This window comes from Crinia signifera, chromosome 6, assembly GCF_055691185.1.
Source record: "Crinia signifera chromosome 6, ASM5569118v1, whole genome shotgun sequence".
NCBI classification, from domain to species: domain Eukaryota; kingdom Metazoa; phylum Chordata; class Amphibia; order Anura; family Myobatrachidae; genus Crinia; species Crinia signifera.
The window spans coordinates 91958504-91980681 of record NC_139222.1 but is presented as its reverse complement, the minus strand read 5'-3'; the positions used below and the strand labels follow the sequence as shown (position 1 = coordinate 91980681).

The 22178-nt window shown below is 44.4% G+C and overlaps 1 long non-coding RNA gene and 1 pseudogene across 1 annotated transcript in view; both read left to right on the top strand.

Moving 5' to 3' along the window:
* The window catches only part of LOC146007019 (uncharacterized), a 318388-nt gene that overhangs the window by 120615 nt on the left and 175595 nt on the right, over positions 1–22178 (top strand). The window lies entirely within an intron of this gene.
* On the top strand, positions 15414–15532 carry LOC146011676 (5S ribosomal RNA; annotated as a pseudogene).

The window sequence follows — 22178 nt, the reverse complement described above, 5'->3', positions numbered from 1 at the left end:
CTACATCATATGCTCATCAGATCATTCAGCCTTATCATTTTTAATATGTAAGATACAATACCTGCTATGTATGTCAGCACTGTTGTAGTACCTTCAATTGTCTGGGCGGTGGGCAAAAAGTGAATATGGGAGCGGTATGAGAGTTTTTGCAGTCGCCGGTAATCACGGCATAGGGGAGAGTGAAGGAGTGGTCATAATGGATTCTGAGTGAAGGAGTGGTCATAATGGGTGGAGAAGTGAGTGTGCAATAATTGTGGGTGCTATTGGGGGGGGGGGGGGGGGGGGGCCTTATTCTCCCAGCTCCTGCTGACTTACAGGATTTATCATCCTCCTACAAACTGAATTACAGGGCTATCGTGGGTAGTGTGTAGAACCATGCTTCAGGAATTAGTGGTGTTCAGTATTTCAACATACATGCAGAACTGGTTGCGTAGTGTTCAGCATTGTTGTTTCAGGGTACTTAAGTTATGAGTTTAATTCCCAGTCACTGTCAATCTGTGTGGGGCTTGTATGTTCCCCATGTATTTTGTGTGATTTTTTTTTTTTTCTTCTCCTGGTGCTCTGCTTTCCTCCCACACTCTACATACGTACTGGAAGGTCATTGACTGAAAAAGTATCCAAGTGTGTATTTGTGATTGTGGTATTGAACATAGAATGTGGGCACGACTGCAGCATGAACCAATGACTGACATAAGCACTGCGTAATACGTGTACGCCTTATAAATAACGGAATAAATAATAATCCCCCCCCCCCGCCACCCATATCTATGGATGAAATAATTTCCACACCAGGTTTTGCTTGTTTGCATATGTTTAAAATGCTTTTGCTGTCATATTTATTTGCCATTACTGCAGTGTCCTCTCACAATGTCACAGGTGGAGCCAGGATACCTGAGCATGAGAGCCACAGGTGGGCTTTAGATTTTCCAGGGAACTAAAATCTGTTCTCCCATCTGGATCCTTCTGTTCAGATAGGGCATAAGACAATATGTGTATTGTCAGTCCTCCAAGCAACATCTATGTCTTTTTAAATAAGACAAACTGTGGAAAGTGGCATGGCGTGACTGATACATAGCATTATGTCGTGTCTACTTACTTCCCCAGCACCACACCATATGCTTATCTGACACACGATGGGGAACTGTGACGCAAGACTGCTTTGATAAACTGACATTAAATAACCTATATTTTAGTGGCAAGTTGCCCAGCTTGGAATCTTAAAGCTTTACATCTTAAATCTTACTCTAGGAGATAACTTTTTTTTTTTTTTTTTGACTGTTCATTTATATGTTAAAAAAACAATAAAACCTGGTCTGCTTTTGATATTTTTTTTCTTTTTGGATTCCCAGTCAAAGCTTAGCGCAGTGCAGTAAAATAGCACTTCTGATTGTTCTCTTACAGTGCGAGAACCTCAGGTTCACTCTGACATATGGATGTTATAGCTGCTAGAATTTATACCTGATTTATTTGATATCTTTATATGTTTCTATACCAATTGTTTACTGCAAATCCATGGTACAAATGTGTGAAGGTTCTTTCTAAAGTTCTGCGTTTAATAATAACAGATTAACTTGCAAACTATATTTTCCAGGTATACACGTTATAGACCTGGAGCAAAGGAGTCTGTCAGATTTAGGTTCTTTTTAATGTTATTCAACATATGGCAGACAAAATGAGACGAGACTTTGCTTTTATGTTCTCTGTAAACCTCACCTCCTACAACAAAGGATAGAGAACCCAATGTACTGTACGTGATCCAGTGGCGGTTTTTACCTATGGGTTGCAGGGCTGCAGCCCACCCCAGGTAAAATCCGCCACTGTAGTGAAGCCAGATGCAGTCAGTTAGACTGTGACTGGCAGTGACTTCCTATTGGAAGTCCGACCTGCCAGTCACCAAGGCGGTCCCATTGGGTGGCGTTCCCTCCCTCTGGGATGCCACTCTACGGGTTGCCGAGAGTAAGCCCCTAAAACCCGGGGATTGCGCATGCGCAGTACCTAAGTTGCTGCTGCGCAGGCGCTGGTCCCGGTGCCTGTCATCTGTATTATGCGCAGTAGCAACTTAGGTACTGCGCATGCAAAATGCCCAGGTTTTAGGGACTTACTCTCGGCAGCCCTTCTATGGATTGTTGCCGAAGCAGCCCATAGAATCTGCATGCACGGTACAGCAGTTTGTACTGCACATGCACAAGTCCCGGCATCTGTCATCCTAGTACATGCACCGGGAAAGCAACACCTGAAGGGGGGACCGGGAGGAGCAGCGACTGCAACGGGGGGTGTCTGCATCACGGCCAGTGGCAACCGCCCTCCTGCCAAAAGGTATGCGCTGCCACTGATGTGATCTAGCATTGTCATGTTAATACTGGAATTGGGGGGGGGGGGGGTGTAGATCAGCTCTCTGACCATTTCAAGGTGGACCATCAATAGATTAACAAAAGGTTGAGACAAGGAAATCTTGAAAAATTCATGTCAACATTTTATTGTGTGGACTTTTGTCCACACATTAACTAATCAGCTATTTTGGATTTCAGTATCACTTATATGCGGATGATACTCAAATCTATCTATCAACCCCAGAGTTGTCACCAGTGGTTTTGGGCCGAATCTCTGAATGTCTCTCTGCCATCTTATCTTGGATGTCTTCTCGCCAACTCAAACTCAATATTTCCAAAACAGAATTACTTATATTCCCTCCAACTAAGAAAAGTTACCATACTGATATCTCCATCGCTGTTGACAACTCGACAATCTACCCTACCCACAAGCTCGTTGCTTAGGGGTCATCCTAGACTCTGACCTGTCCTTTCTTCCCCGTCCTTTCTTCCCCACATTCAATCTGTCCCTAAATCATGTTACATGCATCTAAAAAATATCCAAAATACAACCATATCTCACACAAGACAATACCAAATCTCTTATCCATGCACTCAACTGGTCTTCCCAAGAACAGACTCTCACCACTTCAATCCATTCAAAATGCTGCTGCTAGGCTGATCTTCCTTGCAAGACGCTCATCGTCTGCTGATCCGCTCTGCCAGTCCCGCCATTGGTTGCCTGTATTTTACTGTATTCAATATAAAACACTTCTACTCGCATATAAAGCTATTAACCACACTGCACCAGCATATATCTCTTTACTTATCACAAAATATATCTCCCATCTCGACCACTCCGCTCTGCACAAGATCTGCGTCTCTCTTCTGCATGGATCACTAGCTCCCATTCACTATTACAGGACTTTCATTGGGCTGCTATGGAATGCCCTTCCATGCACAATAAGACTCTCCGCTAGCCTCCAAACTTTCAAGCGTTCCCTGAAAACTCACCTCTTCAGGCAAGCCTATCATAGTTAAGTTCTACACGCATAACCCTCTGAGGCACTTATGTATTATATAGCTTCCCTTCTGGACCTACAAGCTATGCTATTACTGATGCCTGTTTTTGTGTTTCCCTCCTATATCCTTATAGATTGTAAGCTTGCAGCAGGGCCCTCCGACCTCCAAGTCTGTCTGTTGTTACCCAGTTTGTTTTATCACTGTCTACTATTGTAAAGCGCAACGGAATCTGCTGCGCTATATAAGAAACTGTAAATAATAAATAAATATGTTGATATTTTTTGATTGTGTTGACCTTTTTTGTCAATGTCTACCTTGTGCATATCGCCCTTTTAGTGTTGAACTATTGATGTCGACTTAGATATTGTCAGTACTCCGAATACCAAATTTTTTTTCTGTATGTCTGCTACTAGTTTAGGAGTTAGCATACACGTTGACTTGGACAGGATTATTGAGAACTGACATAGTAATAGCACGGCATACAACAGGAGGCTCTGCAGTCGCCTGTCAGTAAATACCCATAAACAGCTGATTGTGTTTTCTCTAGCAGTGTGTACAGCTGATGACCGTTGCATGATGACAGTCATGTGACATCAGTGACTGACATGTCTGCTGCTGGCTTTGTTATGCTGCTGAACTTGCTCATACTCTTTAGAATGTTCCACCTAAAAAATCTAGCTATATGTAAATCAGTGAATGTCAAGTAGTTTATCTATAATTTGCTCTTTCTAGGAGCCAGATGTAAGGTGTTGGGAGTCAGGCTGCCATGCAGGATGCTGGATGAACTCAGAGGTTTTTTAAAGGGGCAATCTTTTCCAAGGTAAAACCATGCTTTGTAAATGACTGCCCCTTTAAAAACAAAACAAAAAAAACCCTCAACGTTTGTCCAGCAGCCCGCAAGCCCACAGGCCTCACAGCGCAATACATAGTCCTAGATGTCTACTCGTGTGGATCATAACTTGAATCTACTTCGTTAATAACTTTTTATGCCAAACTATACAGTATACGGTATTTATATGCTCCCAAAACCAACTGCACACTGTCAACATGTTTCAATGGTGCCCGGAAATGCCTAATACAGTATGTATGTTCCCTTCTCTTTTACCTCCACAAGCCTAAAGCTGTGCACACTGTGTGCGATTTGGGCTATCGATTTTGACTATATAGATAACAAGATAATACAAATCACACATGTTTGGTTGCACCCGAGCGCGATTCGATTCCGATGTGCGTCATCTGATTCGAAAGTAGAAATGTACTGCACAGCAAAGACTATTTCTACTATCTCTGAATGAGGGCCCTGCTGCCCTCATTGCATCAAATCAATATATTGGCGGCCGCCACATCGGCCTATGTGTGTACACGATTGTAGAATGCATACTACCCACTATACAAGGCACACATCAATCTGCCTGAACAGAGTATTGCTATTCTGTAGTTGAATTGAGTTTACATACTCAGATACTTGAAGACTTCCTCTGTTTGGGAAAGGATTCCAAATCTGAACAGTCCTGCTGGTCTTGCATTATGTACCAGAAGGTTCTGGGGCTGTCCTCTCCACGGATAACTCTAAAGAGTAAATACCCTTGTAAGATGTTCTCAAAACAAAGGATTCATCAACTGCACAGCTGAAGAGCTCTGAAGTGAGTCCTTGGCTGGAAGCTGTTAGACGCTCGTCTATTCCACAGTCTCGGGATAATAGTGTGATTCTTGTCCTTCCAAGAATTCCTAAAACCACCATTCATTATGTGTACCTGTCTAGTGGACCAAAACATACCGTGTTAAATTTATACAAGGCCAGTAACATTTGTTATTTTCCAGTGTTCCTTCGTTTGTGCTACAATTGTTTATTGTCTCATTTATTCTAAGCAATATATCAAGGCAATGTATTTTTTATGGGCTAACAAAGTAGTAGGTTTACCAGACCATTTTGTTGCGCGCTGTGGGACCTGCTGCAGAAAGCTGGGCATCAGACTCTACTGATGCTCCGAATCTATAGGGATTTCCAGTGGTCACAGGTTTGATAGGTGATTTATACCAAAGTGAGAGGAGACATTTAAATCATGTCAACCTGTTCTCTTATCACCCAGGTCTTTTTGAAGGATTGTTTCACAGCTAATGATTCCCAGCTGCTTGGACCACTATCCCACTGTTGACTTAAAAACAATTCATCTCCCAGACAAGCTCTTTTTATATTCCCCATCCATTGAAAAAAGTAGAGCGGACGATAACACGTCCAACCACTTAAAATTTGTAGATGGCTGTGAAGCTATTTTTATTCTACTTGTTTATGCAACACCCGGTAAAAGTCATAGACACTTGGGGTAGAGTTTACTTTTATACACAGTGTATTTCTAAGATTTTACTTTATGTGCAAAATATAAATAAGTTAACAATTTAAAGATGCAATTACTTTGAAAGTACCCAAATGGTAATATCTTTATTTTGTACTGTGACAAATCTATTGTCCAGAACACCTAACAAAATCACATTTAATTGCATGGAAATAATATAATCTTTTTTTCTGTGTGTGTGTGCATATACTGTACACACAGAAAAAAAAACCTGCGGGCATTGGTGAACTAAAATTTGATGTAAGGTAAAGTTTTGCTGTGGCTGGAGCACTGTGACTGACTGTGAATGGAAGGGAATTTGACATGCTGTTTATGGTGCGCCCCAGCTATAGCTTGTTACAGAATATGATCTTGTATGGGCCTAATTCAGACCTGATCACAGGATAAATTTGAAAATAGCTCAGTTTACTAGTTTGTTCAGCTTGAAAGTCGCCCAGTGTGTATGGGGAAGCAATGAGCAGCGAGCGCTGATGCACGCTCCCGCATCATCGCTAGCCCGGCCACTCATCTGGTGTTACCAGCAGATGAGCGGTGGAGTGGACGACTTTCAATAGCATCCTGTTATGGAAAGTCGTCCAACCCCGGGAAAAATTGCCAAAAACGGGCGGAAAAACGTTCCGTGTGTATGCACTGTGCACTGAACGTTTTTCATCCCAGCGATTTTTCCCCATCATCTTTCGATATACACGCTGGACAAAAACACCCAGTGTGTATGGACTTAAAAGGCCTATACACACTAGGACTGGGGTAGCCAGGCTTCAAGAGCTACCAACAGTTAATGTTTTCCATGTCTCCTCACAGAATCACAAGTGAAGTAATTAGCTCCACCTGTGGATCTTTTAAAATGTGTCACCTGTGCAGCAGCTAGTTTGTCTGGAAAATGTGAACTGTTGGTAGCTCTCGAGGACTGGAGTTGGCTACCACTGAGGGGACAGTGTCGGGAGTAATGTTTGTTACTGCCTATTGGGGGTGCAAGTAGAAACTTTGTCTTAGTGATACTGATGGTGTGCCCCCCAGAAATGGGTATGGTCATGAGGGGGTGTGGTTATATATTATTGCGTACACTGTCAAGCCCATTACACATTATGCCATACATCGTAATGCCCATTACACATTATGCCACACATAATGCCCTTTATGTGTGCCTTTACATAATAAAATGCCCTTATACTGTACATATAATGCACCTTATAAACACAACAAGTATGGCAGTGGTCAGCGCTGGTTATGATGTGTCCAAATACTTTATCTTCTTAAAAATAATATCTACAGTATAATTGTTCTATAGATGAACAGAAAGATAGATGCATCAAATAAATCATTATTTATGATTTCAGAAAAATGTGTGAACTTTTCAGTAAAATGGTACAGTCACAAAAAACGCAGTTTCAAACAAACGGTCTTAAAAAGTATGAAAAAACTTATATGAGAAATTCCAGTATCACTTATAGCATATCGGTCTTCCAAGTATAATCAATTATAGATAGCTTTCTAATAGACCCAAAATGACCCGTTTAATCCAGGATATAGCAGAGGCAATAAAACAAAAAGACAGGAGATTACCTCTAATCTAATGTCCTTATTTGTGTCCCGCTAGATGGAAATTAGCACCAATTTACAATGGTTATCCTCAACTCCGTGGAACCACAGCAAATGAGCACTCCAAACGCTGTTGTATATCCTTGCTGCTCCACTCCCAAGAAACGCATTTGTGGGGTCTAAAGAAAGCCACTTGGTATCAATAATGTTTGGTTACTGCTGTTGATCATGCCGCTGTGTAGGGTGGCCAGCTAGTGGACTCTTCTCTGCAGGATTGAAATACCCATAGTCAGCCTATGCCTAGGGCATAAGTCCTTAATCATACCTCCCAACTTCTGTCTGTATGAAATAGGGACACTCGCACAGCGTCTATTCTACTAGATTGGGGGTCTCCCAACTGTCACCCCCCCGCAGCGAGACAATGCCTGCCGCGGGTGGGACAGCGGGACAGGACCCGAAAATCGGGACTGTCCCTCTAAAATCGTGACAGTTGGGAGGTATGCCTTAATGACGGCAGGAGAGCACAAGGTGGTACTACAGATCTGTAACATATTTATTAAAGGTACGCCGTACCCCCTTACTGCCCACCAATGTATATTAACTGCTGCCTATTCTTAATATACATTGGTGGGCAGTTGAGCCAGTAATATATACATTACTGGCCTGTGCCAGCAATGTATATATTATTGGCTAATAAATAATCATTGGTAGCCAGTGGTGCCAGTAATATATTCATTATTGGTATAGGTACGCACACACATAGCGATGATAGCTGAAATATGAGGACTCATTGATAGATGTGCTGGTAAAACCAGACGATGGCCCACCTCTCTAGTGATAATGCGCATTGTCGCTAGTCGGCCCTCACTGGGGTATACACACTAGGGGCCTTATTCTAGTTCACTCTTTCTGACAAAATCCGTCTTAGATGGACAAAACCATGTGCACTGCAGGGGGTCAGATGTAAAATGTGCAGAGAGAATTAGATTTGGGTGAGTTTATTTTGTTTCTGTGCAGGGTAAATATTGGCTGCTTTATTTTTACACTGCAATATAGATCTCACTTTGAAGTAAAACCCCACCCAAATCTAATTCTCTCTGCACATTTTACATCTGCCCCCCTGCAGTGCACATGGTTTTGTCCATCTAAGAAGGATTTTGTCAGAAAGAGTGAAGGCCCTAGATGACTTTCAGCTCAAAATGACCAAAATTATCCGATTTTCAGCTCACAATCTCTAGTGTGTATGGGCCTTTAGATTTGGGTGAGGTGTGTTGAAACTGAAATCTAAATTGCAGTGTAAAAATAAAGCAGCCAGTATTTACCCTGCACAGAAACAAAATAACTCACCCAAAACTAACTCTCTCAGAATTAGGCCCCGTGTCCTTGTAGCTAGGAATATAAATTAAATAAAATTCAAACTTGGGGGGGGGGGGGGGACTTCAACAATGAAAGTTCCAGACAAAAATAGACAAAGCACCTCTTCTCTGACTTTTGATGTGTCGTATCCCTGCTTTTCCCAGGGGAAAATGTACATCCATGAACTTATTACTAATGTTTCCTGTCGTTGACAGTGGAGCCAGTTGATGTTTTAGCTGAGAGGGGAGAGAAATACAAGGTCATGTCTAAAGCCTGCAGGCTGTCTTCAATCTTAGATTCACTTTTCTAGCAGGCGAGTTTCCATCTTCACACCGAGCGAAGCTTAAATAAAACATGATTTAACCTCAGCCAAACTTCCTCCCAGTGTTTATCTTTGGCTGGGGGCTAATGCTTTGTACAGGCAAATCTCATCACCGTACACCAGTGACAATGGCTTGCAACGAGTTTCCTTCAGTCTTCAGCAGGGATATATCAATCTCACTGGAACGCAAGAAGGCCAAGATTGTACCTAAGCGTTTCTACCATTTGGTAATTGCTTCTATTAACACCAAGCCTTTGGCTTCAATAGAAAATGGAATTGAATTTTATGCATGCTGTAGATGTTTTCCATTCTGTAAATGTGGAGTTGGAATGGCTTGCTTTAAATGTCATTTACATTAGGATTGTAGACACTTGTGTGTGAAAGTTAAATGCAAAAGTCTCAAGAATAGTCTGGCCAAGGGTCTAATGCTTGGGGGAACTTTAAATACGTTTGAAGGTGTTATCGGGGAGTGGCGGCAAAATGCAGGTATGTCATTGCTGCTTTTTAAGGGCTTGTACAGTGCAGCTGCCATAATTTAAGGGCTTGTAATGCAGCTGCCATAATTCGTGCAGCAAAATATGGCACCAGTGTCGCTGCCAGCACGTCCAGTATGCGTAGTCATGGGGCTGCCCTTGCAGTCAACGTTCTCCTTTATTGCGTATATTTGAATGAGTTTGCAGTGGCTCCGGTAGGCATCATCTTTCATTCCTGAGTGGCTGCTTTACTTGCTAATACACGTAGGGTCTCCCCTATCCGTTTATTCCAAAAACCGAAATATTCTGAAAACTGTGGTTTTTCAGAATATTTTGGTTTCGTTTTTTTCATACTTACCTCATCCCCCGATGTCCACGGCAGCCTCAAGGATCCTTTTCAGCAGCATCTCCCAGTTGTGCATTGCACAAATGCGACGGTGACATCTCACCTGCGTGCACTCGCGCAGTGCACCCCTAGGACCGGAGATGTGCTGAAGAGGATCCTGAAGGCCGCTGTGGCCTTCAGGGGCCCATCGGGGCACCACCAGGGGGACTAGGTAAGTACGAAAAAAAATATTCAAACATCCCAAAAAATCCCTTATGCAAGATGCTTGTGGTCCCAAGCATTTCGGATAAGGGATACTCAACCTGTATTTACAGTTCTGTACCCTAGAAAATCAATGCATTTGCACACACACCTGAATAAGACCCAATATACATTAATTGTAAATTTACCAATACTTTATTTTACAGAATTCAATATAAATTATTTTAAGGCCATCATTAGGACAAGATCACCAAACATCTGTTCATTTTTCTCAAAATATCTACCAATTTGACCTCTCTGTTTCCCGGTTGTAGGATTTTTACAGGTGCAGCCATTTAATCCCCTTAACCTTTTACCAAGTTACTCCTCTACACAGTTCACACTCAACTTTCTTGTGTTCTTTGCCTCTTAAGAAGACTGTGAGATATAAAAACTCTACATTTGAACGTGCCCTAGAGCTTAGAAAATATCCCTATTGCAAATTAACTACTATTACTTTGGGTGTCATGGGCTGACTTTTATCCCTCCATTCCATTCTTATGTCTTTATAATACTCAAGATTGTATTTACTTTTTATATTTGCTCCGAGTGTCTTGTGTTCATTTCAATTCAGTTAGCACCCTTAAATTAACGGGATGAAAAAGGATGGTAACCTCGGCCTTTACCAACTGAGGCTATTCAGTTCCAAACCTTTGTTTCACCCAACCCCCTTTTAAACACCTATTAACTTAATATGATAATGGATGTTAACCAGGCTTGCCTACCTGACCCTCTCCTTCAGGGAGAACATGCTCTGTTCCTGGACTTCCCTGGTAATGTATGATTGCTGTGGTGAGCTAGGTAATTAATAAGAAAGGTGTTTCACCACAGGTGATGGCAATCATACATTACCAGGGAAGTCCAGGAACAGAGCATTTTCTCCCTGAAGGAGAGGGTCAGGTAGGCAACCCTGGTGTTAACACTCAGACACTATAAAAAGTTCACGGATTTGTGTGGTTAAGATGGTTGCAGCACCTGTTAATCCCCTAGTTTAAAAACCTGAACTTCAGTAAATATACTCCTCAGTCAAACCGAAATGTAATTCCTTTCACATATTGGAGATTATTCAGATGTGGAAGGATCTGTGACATCATGTGCGTATGGTGATGAGCTTCAGAAGATCAGTGATTGATAGTCTGATGTTTGGGAGCGGGCAGTGATGGTCACGGTTTCTCTAGACTAGGCCTGGCCAAAAGGTAGATCGCAATCTACTGGTAGCTCATGGGGCCTACATCGGTAGATCACGACCAACTTAACAAAGACAAACCGTGATTACTTCTGGGGTTTTAAGAGCCCAGCTCCCGGTAGTCCAGTGAGCATTTTGAGTTTGTAATTATGGAAAAAAGGGGAGGTTGATTGCGCTGATATCCAATCTCCCCTTAACTTAAGGCATACAATCAAATGCGATGGACGCGATTTTCCGGTAAAATCGCGTCCATCGCATCGCGCCCAAATCGCATGCGATGCAATGCGATCGACGCGATTTTCCATAGGATTCAATGTTAAAATGGTCCTGTTCATTTCCCCACTATCCAAGTGGGCATAGAGTTGATATTCTATGGTGTGGCGAGCCACTAAGCCCGAAGCGTGGCGAGGGGACGCGGATTACTTAAAATGTATTCCGCATCCCCTCGCGGGGCTCGCCATGCTTCGGGCTTGCTGCGCTCGCCACGCTATATAAATTCAACTCTATGCCCACTTGGATAGTGGGGAAATGAACAGGACCATTTTAACATTGAATCCTATGGAAAATCGCGTCCATCGCATCGCATGCGATTTGGTCGCAATGCGATCGACGTGATTTTTCCGACCTGATCAAAAATTGGGCACCCAGATATTACACAAGTACCAAACTATTTAATTAACAATATGCACTCACAAACATATGATGCATAGGGCGCACTTTATAATTTCCAAAGGCAATCACAGCTACTGTAGGCTCTTCATTCAATAATCTTATCTCCATATGAAGTGTGGTACTCTCTGAAACCAAAAATGATCTCCAAGGCATCCAAACCTTGTTTTGGTACTTGTGTATTATCACGGCGCCCCCGTTTCCATCGCATGCCATTGTACAACCAAAAAATCGCGTCCCATCGCATCGCATGCCATATGATCGTATGTGATGCGATGAGACGCGATTATACCCGATTTTAAATTGTACACACACCCAGACCCGATTTTACATTGTACACCCACCCTGATGGGTACTGACAATGTTAAATCCCCCCCCCATTGTTAACGCCACCCCACTTTCAATGCCAACCCAAAGCGTGGCGAGCAGCGGCGGTACGCGTCCACCGACCTTTTCATACCCCCACTATCCACGTCAGCGTGGAGTTGATTTTATATAGTGTGACCAACGCAGCGAGCCACCGAGCCCGAAGTGTGGCGAGCGGATGCGTAATACTTGTGAAGTAATGTGCGTCCCCTCGCGGGGCTCCCTGTGCTCGCCACACTTCGGGCTTGGTGGCTCGCTGTGCTCGCCACACTATATAAAGTCAACTCCACGCCAATGTGGATAGTGGGGGTATGAAAAGTTTGGAGGATGCGTACCGCCGCCCCTCGCGGGCTCGCTACGCTTCGGTTTGGCATTGATAGTGGGGTGGCGTTAAAAATGGGGGGACATTTAACATACTTATTACCCATCAGGGTGGGGATACAATTAAAAATCGGGTCTGCCTGGGCATTTAACATTGAAATCGCGTTGCATCGCATGCCATTATAATGGCATGCGATGCAACGCGATATTAAAATTGTACACTCTTCCCGGGAAAAGCCTCAAATCGGGACCATCGCATGCCATCGCATACCTTAATTAGTGGTATGCGATGCGATGGGCGCCGTGATAATACACAAGTACCCTCGTTTTTATTAGGATGTCATGGAGACCAAAAAGTGGAGAGACAATTGGTGCAATACGTTCGGATAACAATAAAGATTTATTTTAAAAAATGCACTCACATAAAATGGAATAGAAAAAGCAGGCAATCACTGCTGGGCAATTCCTGAAGACCTGGTTTCTCACCAACGCTGGAGTGGAGGGAGATTGCTGGAGACCAAGTGCCGGCTCGAGAGACCAGATATCCAGGGAGAGGGATCACCAAACAGAAACCCCAACCGGGACCTTTACACACTTAAAGCGTTTCAGACAATGGTGTATTTCTTCAGAAGTGTGTGTATAGTCCACTGAAGCACATCTTTATACCTCCCAACATAAAATAGCCATATCCGGTTTGAATACGGTTACCAGGTTTCCCACGTCAAACAGTTCCACCGCGACTATGGATGCGGTGTTCCAGAAGCGGAAGTACATAATTTCCCATATCCGGAATCTGCATCTGCGTGTCATTTGCGTGTCAACAGAGATATCCGGTCTGGTTATTTTCTACATATACACGGAAGTCCAATTTGCGTTCCACCGTTTGGAACATACATATGTGTCAACATATCGATACAGGTCAGTCTGTCTGGGGGAGTGTTTCTAAAAAATGTGCAAAATAGGCAAAGGTATAGAAATTTGTTCACCGAATAAATATAATACATAAGTACATAAATAAAAACAGTAACTGAGAAGAGCTGTAGGAATGAATAATTTAGGTTAAAAAACATTTAACCGGGAGCTGGGGTTTTAAGAGCCCAGCTCCCGGTAGTCCAGTGAGCATTTTGAGTTTGTAATTAGTTGCTACTTGTGTCCATATTCATAGCTGCATAGAACCCCCTGATGTGTGCACTGACAAAAATTAGTGTCCAACAACCTTCTCAGAGAAGAAACCATGGTACGCAGTCGCCGCCACTAATTCCAGCAATCCTGCATGCAGCTTTCATCTTCTATTTAGGTCCATGCATGCGCAGGAAGGTCTTTTTGCATATGTACAGTAGTAGAAGAAATAGCTCAACTGCACAGACATCAGTAAAAGTGCCCACCTATGAATAAGGCCCTGTTATGGCATTTTATGGATCCAGGTTCACAGAACATCACTGCCCAGAAAAAGGTTTTGCTTGATGTAGACAGGAATATTGATATTTATATAAATGTGTTTTTTATTATTATTATTATTATTATTATTATTATTATTATTAATAACCACTTTGACACCTGCTTATGGTTAGGAATGAGTACCTACTGCCCTGATTATTCCAAGATTGCTAACACCATGCAGTGCAAGTGATATCATGTATTGGTGCCAGTAGATCACTGCTAAGTAAGTAAACAAAAAGTAGATCCCGGGTGGCAAGTTCAGCCACCCTGCTTTAGACTTATGGGGCCTACACACGGGGAGAACACTGGCCCTGACCGGTGATTAACTAGATTTATCCAGCATGCTGGATGTTAATCGCCGGGCGATAGCATCACACAGGGCCACACATTATTATTGGTATGGCCCCTGCAGTGCCAGTGCATGTAAGTCTTCTCACCGCCCCAGGAAAAATGTGGGGGGGAGGGATCGCGGGCGCCGCTGACCTGGGGGGGACCTACCTGCTGCTCCAGTGAGGGGTGCGGGCAGACCCGCTGCTCCAGCAGTGGGGGGGGGGTGCGCGGACAGACCCACTTTCTCCAGCGGGGAGGGGTGCGCGGGCAGATCCGCTGCTCCAGCGAGGGGGGGGGGGTTTCCACCCGCACCAGTTCCACTACGTTGGTACGATGGTGAGTCAGGGCGGCATGCTGGTGAGGATGACCTCACTTCATGCCACCCTCTAGTGGCCGGTGTCCTAGGCAATTGCCTAAAGCTGTACACTGGGGGGTTTTTTTGTCAGAGAAGGGACTGACAAAGAAAGAAAATAACGCTTTTTGGGCGCACTCCTTTGTTAATGATTTTGATGAATAATTTAAGACATAACTTTTATTAAAGACTTTTTTTTTAAAATTAGGTGGCACAAGTATTGAGCTCCTACCCCCTCGTCTTATGTTGCCACACCTGGTCTTCCCCAGGGGTCTCCCACCTGAGGACTGTCCTGGCCCTCCACTGCTTGGCTTCCAAGTTCGGAGAGGATTTGGGCAGTCCATCGGGGTATGGTGGCAATATGACAGGGTTTTGTGTCTCAATCAAATTAGCTTGTTGGGCTGCAAGTAGGGATGGCGCAGCGGGTGGGTCTCACGGATAATTGGGTGGAATATTGTGGCTACACTTAGTGGAGATGGCACGGCTAGGATTGATTTTTTTTGCCTGATCAGCAGATCATGGTGTAGAAAACCAGAGAGCCACCAAGAACCTAATTTATCTCCACGTCCTTTGTGCTGCTCTGATTACCTGACCCCGGTGCAAGCGACTGGGAAGTCATTAAATACCATCTGTGTCCCCATCCCCACCCTAGAAGGGCCACCTAGCCGTGCCATCTCCACTAAGTGTAGCCACAATATTCCACCCAATTATCCGTGAGACCCACCCGCTGCACCATCCCTACTTGCAGCCCAACAGGCTAATTTGATTGAGACACAAAACCCTGTCATATTGCCACCATACCCCGCTGGACTGCCCAAATCCTCTCCGAACTTGGAAGCCAAGCAGTGGAGGGCCAGGACAGTACTCAGGTGGGAGACCCCTGGGGAAGACCAGGTGTGGCAAAATAAGACGAGGGGGTAGGAGCCGTCGTATCAATTAATACCTGTATTAATGACTGCCAGAGTGATTTTCTATTAAAGATTAATATTTATCCAACTTAGAGGCTGTGTCACTTTTCTTCCCCATTTAACCATTTGAGGTGTATTACACTGTGTGTGACTAAGCATATTATTGCACACACCTAGGGGAATAGAATAATTTCACTGCCTATGATTACTGGTAATTGTACCTCTGATAAAAACAGTGCTCAAATGATAAATTAATGTTTGACAAATCCACGAATATTCCTTAAACTAAAATAGTTCAAGGATCACACTACATTTTTAACATATATAACCCAATACCTGTGCCACCTAATTTAAAAAAAAAAGTCTTTAATAAAAGTTATGTCTTAAATTATTCATCAAAATCATTAACAAAGGAGTGCACCCAAAAAGCGTTTTTTTCTTTCTTTCTCAGTCCCTTCTCTGACAAAAAAACCCCAGTGTACAACCATTGATTCTAAATGCTGGGCGCACCGCCAACCAGTCAACTACCAGAATCCATCAAGTTTTGTAGTTCATAAAGTTGGTTTCAAAAACAGTTATACAGATTACTAGTCTGTGCGGACCTTTAGCTCCTTTTTTGAACAATTACCTAAAGCTGCCTCGTGGTGGCGCCGGCCCTGGGCCCCTGCACACAGAGCATTGTAGGAGCATTTTCTAAGCAATCTAGTGAGGCTTAAGGAAGCAGTGATAGAAACTAACCACATCTGAATTAGGCTCCTTCCTTCCTACACATTTGTATAAACAGATTTCTATCACATGGGTCTAGTGAACACGTTAATACAAGTCAGGCTAAATCCCAGACTCACAGCTCATTTCCATATTTCTGTCACACATAGATGCCACTAATGGCTGCTGCAGATTCCTCCCTGACAAGTATGAGAAAACACAACCTATTCTGAAACTAAAACTTTTTTCACCCTTCATTATTACAGAGGTCTGACAGGCTGATGCTAACAAGTGTGAACATGGGAAGGTGTACGAGAATTTTCACAGACCTCTCTAGTCTCTCTAATTCTGTAATTTAACCCATAGACCACTGGAATACTTGGTGTTTACATTCTGCTCTCAACAATGATTGAATGTGTAGCATAATCCCTATATAGTAAGGGGAAGTCTGAGACCTTGTGAGACCACCAGAACAGGGGAAAAGGGATATGAGGAGTCTGGCTCCATAGCTAAGACCCCCTGCAGCGGGAATGGGCTAAGGAAATGTCTGGGTTGATGTTTTATTCTTCAGGGACACATGGAATATTTAGCAACACTCAAGTTCTCCCCAGTGCCCAGTAATACATCAGCACAAAGCAGAGCTATGTAATAAAAGACTTTCCTGCATGAGTGACACAACAATAATCTATCACACAGTAATACAGTGACAGCCTGTTATTAGAGGATAAAACAGCATCAGAGTATAGAAACCTCAACAAGGCCACTGCCTCATCCAATCACATCACTGCTTTACTAGCCAGCGCTCCGGAGCACCAGTTGCCCTGCATCAGGCTTTACATACATACCATACCTCCCAACTGCACCGCTTTTCACGGGATTATTTGGGGACAGTCCTGCATCCTGCCCGGTGCAGGCGGTGTCTCGTCTGCTGGGAGTCTGACCAGCCTGCTGGGAATAGATGCTGTGCGCATGGGCACAGCGTCAAATCAGAAAGGCAGAGGGGCTGGGAGCATGGCCATGCCCCCAGTAGTGACGAAAATGGAGGTGTGGCCTGAAAGGTGCGGCATCCCTGTGAGGCCATGCCCCTTTTACACAGGAATGCCCCCTTTTCTGGGGCGCGCAAGTGTTTCACTTCCCTTGGAGGAAATGTTGGATCATACATACATACATACATACATACATACATACATACATACATACATACATACATATTTACAAGAGCTTTGTAGAGTTGTTAATTTATTTCTTAAAGAATGTAAAGTTTGTAATTTCGGTACTCTTTACCTAGTACGGCGCCCGTCGCGGGCATCGCGGGTACATTTATGTGTGGCCGCGACGCGACCGACGCGATGCCCGCGATTTCCCATTGAAACCAATGTTAAACATGGAAATCGTGTCGGTCGCGTCGCGGCCGGCCATAAATGTACCCGCGATGCCCGCGATTTCCCATAGGAATCAATGTTAAAAGGCGCGATGGACCCGATTTTACTGTTAAATGCCTCAATCCACCCGATTTGGCCATAGGAATCAATGTTAAATGGGCCACAGAGCCCATTAACCCTTAAATGTCCCCCCAAATTTTTAACGCCACCCCACGATCCACGCCAACCCGAAGCGTGGCGAGCGCAGCGAGCCGGCAAGGGGCGGCGGTACGCGTCCTCCGACCTTTTCATGCCCTACTATCCACTACGGCGTGGTGTGAGAATATAATAGTGTGGCGAGCGCAGCGAGCCACCGAGCCCGAAGCGTGGCGAGCGGACGCGGATACCTTCACAGATATGCGCGTCCCCTCGCGGGCTTCACAGGTGTCCGTGGCGACGCGGACACCTGTGAAGCCCGCGAGGGGACGCGTCTACCTGTGAAGGTATCCGCGTCCCCTCGCGGGGCTCGCCACGCTTCGGGCTCGGTGGCTCGCTGCGCTCGCCACACTATTATATTCTCACACCACGCCGTAGTGGATAGTAGGGCATGAAAAGGTCGGAGGACGCGTACCGCCGCCCCTCGCGGGCTCGCTGCGCTCGCCACGCTTCGGGTTGGCGTTGATCGTGGGTTGGCGTTAAAAATTTGGGGGGACATTTAAGGGTTAATTTGGCCTATTTGGCCCCAAATCGGGTCCATTGAGGCATTTAACAGTAAAATCGCGGTCAATCTGCCGTTTTAACATTGTTCCCTATGGGAAAATCGCGGTGATCGCGGTCATCGCGGCCATCCCGATTTACCCGCGATGCCCGCGATGACCGCGATCACCGCGATTTTTACCCCCGACGCCCGCGATTTCAATCGTGGGCGCCGTTCTAGGTAAAGAGTACCGTAATTTCTTGTGCAACTCACACCCAAGTTTGTTGTACCATGCCATCGGAGTGGCTGCTACTTGACAAAAATATAGGGCGTGTCCTTCATACTCCTTTTCATCTGGTCATTGACGTACGCCCAGGAAATGTTATTTCACCTTTTTTAATATTTATTTATTAATTTTTTTTTATTTATTTTGCGGCTCCTGAGCATTAAAACTGGTTGCTTTCAGAGAAGTCAAAGATGGCGGCTTTTAGCAGCTTTTAAAACTTCGGCCATCAGGTGTGGTTGTTTCATTTTATTATGACTGTCGCCATTATAATTATGTCTACATTTCGGTTGTTGACCTTATCATTTGTTTATATTTTTGATGTCAACATTATGCCTGCATTATGAACATATCAACATTTAGTCCATGTTGACATTTTGGCTGTCTACTTGGTGTTTATATTTTGAATGTAGAAATTCTGATTAATATATACACAATCAAATCTGATAAATAGTAAAAGATTCTGATCCAGTGTATCCTAAAAAAATGATGCTCTGATATAGATATACTGTATGTATGTGTGTGTGTGTGTGTGTGTGTGTGTGTGTGTGTTCTCCAGTAATTTATATATACAGTACATGTCCTTTTTTTCCTGAAAAAATGCATTGTACATAAGAGATTTTTTATGAAACCTTTCTACCTGTTCTTTAAACACTTAGGCCAGTGTCCAATTGACTTTGGCTAATTGAGTCACTTGACCGCCGAGATTTACTGAGGGGTTTTGTTCTGCCTGCCTCAGACAGGTGAAACCAAAACCCAGAAAACTGTCATTCAAAGCTATGATCACTGCCATGGAAACACTTAGGCCCGACGTGCTTTTGTGAGGTAAAGGGTAAGTTACCACACAGTACAGACAGGTTATAATCATACTTGTCTACAGTACATTCATGATTTCCTCTCCTTGAGATGCCCGGACAGTGGGCAGGAGGTTAATTGGGGGTAGAGCTAACTCAGGGTTGCCTACCCTCCCGGAATGTCCGGGAGGGTCCCGGAAATCGGGTCCCCCTCCCGGCCCCCCGGAAAGGACGGCAACCCTCCCGCATTGTCCTGCCTCTCCGGTGGAGAGGGGGTCCATGGGGGGTTCCGTGGGTGAAATGACGCGATTGCGTCACTTAAACCCCGCTCCCCGCCGTGCAATGCATAAAATACCGGCATTGCACGGGGGCGTGGCTAAAATGATGCAATCACTCTAGCCACACCCCTAAATGGCTCATCGCCCCTTTTCCCTCCCGGCTTTGGGCCCGCCCCCCTGCCATACTGAGCTGGCTGCTCTCTCCCGGAGAGAGCAGCCAGAAAGTCGGCAACCCTGAGCTAACTGATTCAATTAGCATATAATCATGTCATTTTGCCCACTCTGTGTGGACCACGGATTTATTTGATTTTCCCATTCTGCCCACTACAAGAAAAAGTAGATATGTCCCACATTAACCAGTAGGCAAGTATGGCTATAATAGGATAGCCTGATAAATCCTTTGGTAATAATCGTGTTAAAAGACTGTTATATCAGGATATTACCACGGGTAATAGGATACTGGCCTTCCCTGTATTTGTATTGCTGTGACTCTGTACAGTACAATCACCTTTTCAAAAGGAACCGTGCACTGAATCGTCCGGCAACAAGCTCTGATTGCATAGAATAAATGTGACTTATTAGTCAAAAGACAGGTAGAAATTTGTAAAATGCCTCCAAAAACCCACACAATTTATCACCTATAAATACAAAGATATTCTAGAATAACAGAAGGAGTTAAGAAAAACTTTAATAATACTGGCATAACTCCAACCATACTGCAATCAAGCGGAATGTCTGCATTGTGCTGTTTAAAAATGGTTTGCTATAACCAATATTGTATATAATAGAGCATGGCGCTGTTTATAATTGCTCTCTTTTTTATTTCACCCTATTGAATGAAAGATCATATTAATAAGGCATAGAGTAAAACATAGACTGCAGAAAACATGAGGTTTTTATGATGTGTTGGGGGTGTTTTTTTTGGTTATTTATATTAATGTTCATGCCAACCACAGATATATAAATAGCCTTAGTTTTCCCAGATTAAACACAACCACATATCACACTTCCAAGAATGAAGTCTATTGTTTTAGATGGAATGCTTATAAAAATATTTTTTACCTCTCACTTGCTGCATCGCCGGAGAATACAGGAAGTGATTCTGGTTGGTTTGCAAAAGCAAACTCTTTCTTTAACCACCTCAGTGGTATGCCGCAGCAGGCTGTCCTGGAAAATTTCCAGGCATCCCACCAATATGAAGTTGTGTGCCAGTGGTGCCTGCAGCTTTGCACCACTGGCGCATAACCTCTCCAGGCACACACACACCAGCCCCCCCCATAGTGTGAGCACCCCCCTCCTTTCCTGTCGCTCCCCCTCGCCCTCTGCTCCGGCCATCGTATGCCGGAGCTCCCCTGCCCCCGCCGCCATTTGTTGCAGTTAGCAGGCGGCATGCTCGGGGATGTTCGCCACGGCTTGGGAGGACTTGGAAGCGCTGTGGAGTTTTCGGGCCCCGAGTCCTCCCGAGCTGCCCCGAACATCCCAGAGCCTGCCACCTCACTGTCTGCTGCGAATGGTGACTGGGGCAGCGGCAGGCGAGTAGGGGGGGGGGGGGAGGAACATGGGGGGGGGTTTGTGTGCTCACACTGTTTGCACCCTGCACAGAAACAAAATAACTCGCCCAACTGTAACTCTCTCTGAACATGTTACATCTGTCCCACCTGCAGTGTACATGGCTTTGCCAATTAAATAAGGAGTTTTCGGTACTTATGTAGTATCTGGGCTGCCGATTTCTAAATCGGGTCGGATCGGGAGATCGCATCGCATCGCATGCGACCATGCGATTCGATGCGATGCGATGCGATGCGATGACCCGATTTTTCCATAGGAATCAATGTTAAAATGGACTGAGTCCATTTTAACATGGAATTCAATGGGAAAAATGGGTCCTTTTCATACCCCTACTATCCAAGTGGGCATGGAGTTGGATATAAACCTGTGGCGAGCGTAGCGAGGCGAGCGAAGCGAGCCCCGCGAGGGGACGAATACCGTCCCCTCGCGGGGCTCGCTTCGCTCGCCACGCTTCGGGCTCGGTGGCTCGCTACGCTCGCCACAGGTTTATATCCAACTCCATGCCCACTTGGATAGTAGGGGTATGAAAAGGACCCATTTTTCCATAGGAATCATTTTAACATTGATTCCTATGGAAAAATCGGGTCATCGCATCCGATATCGGATGCGATGCGATGCGATGCGATATCGCATCGCATCTGATTGTATGCCTTAACTTAAGGCATACAATCAAAAAATCGGCAGCCCAGATACTACATAAGTACCGAGTTTTCTTTTGCCAACCGACCAGAATCACCGCTATATTGTGTTTTTTCTAGAAAGGACTTTCACTAAATGCAGCTTGATGAAGAAGGTACAGGTGATTTCTTTTATAATTGATGGTAACAAAAAGTCTTCAGCCCCCTTCACACACATACACTATATAAAATGTGTCCTCATGGCTTCCTGTTAATTGCACAGTCTGAGCACCAGCCTATACCTGTGAATAGTAAGGGCTGTTATTATCACCTATGTGCT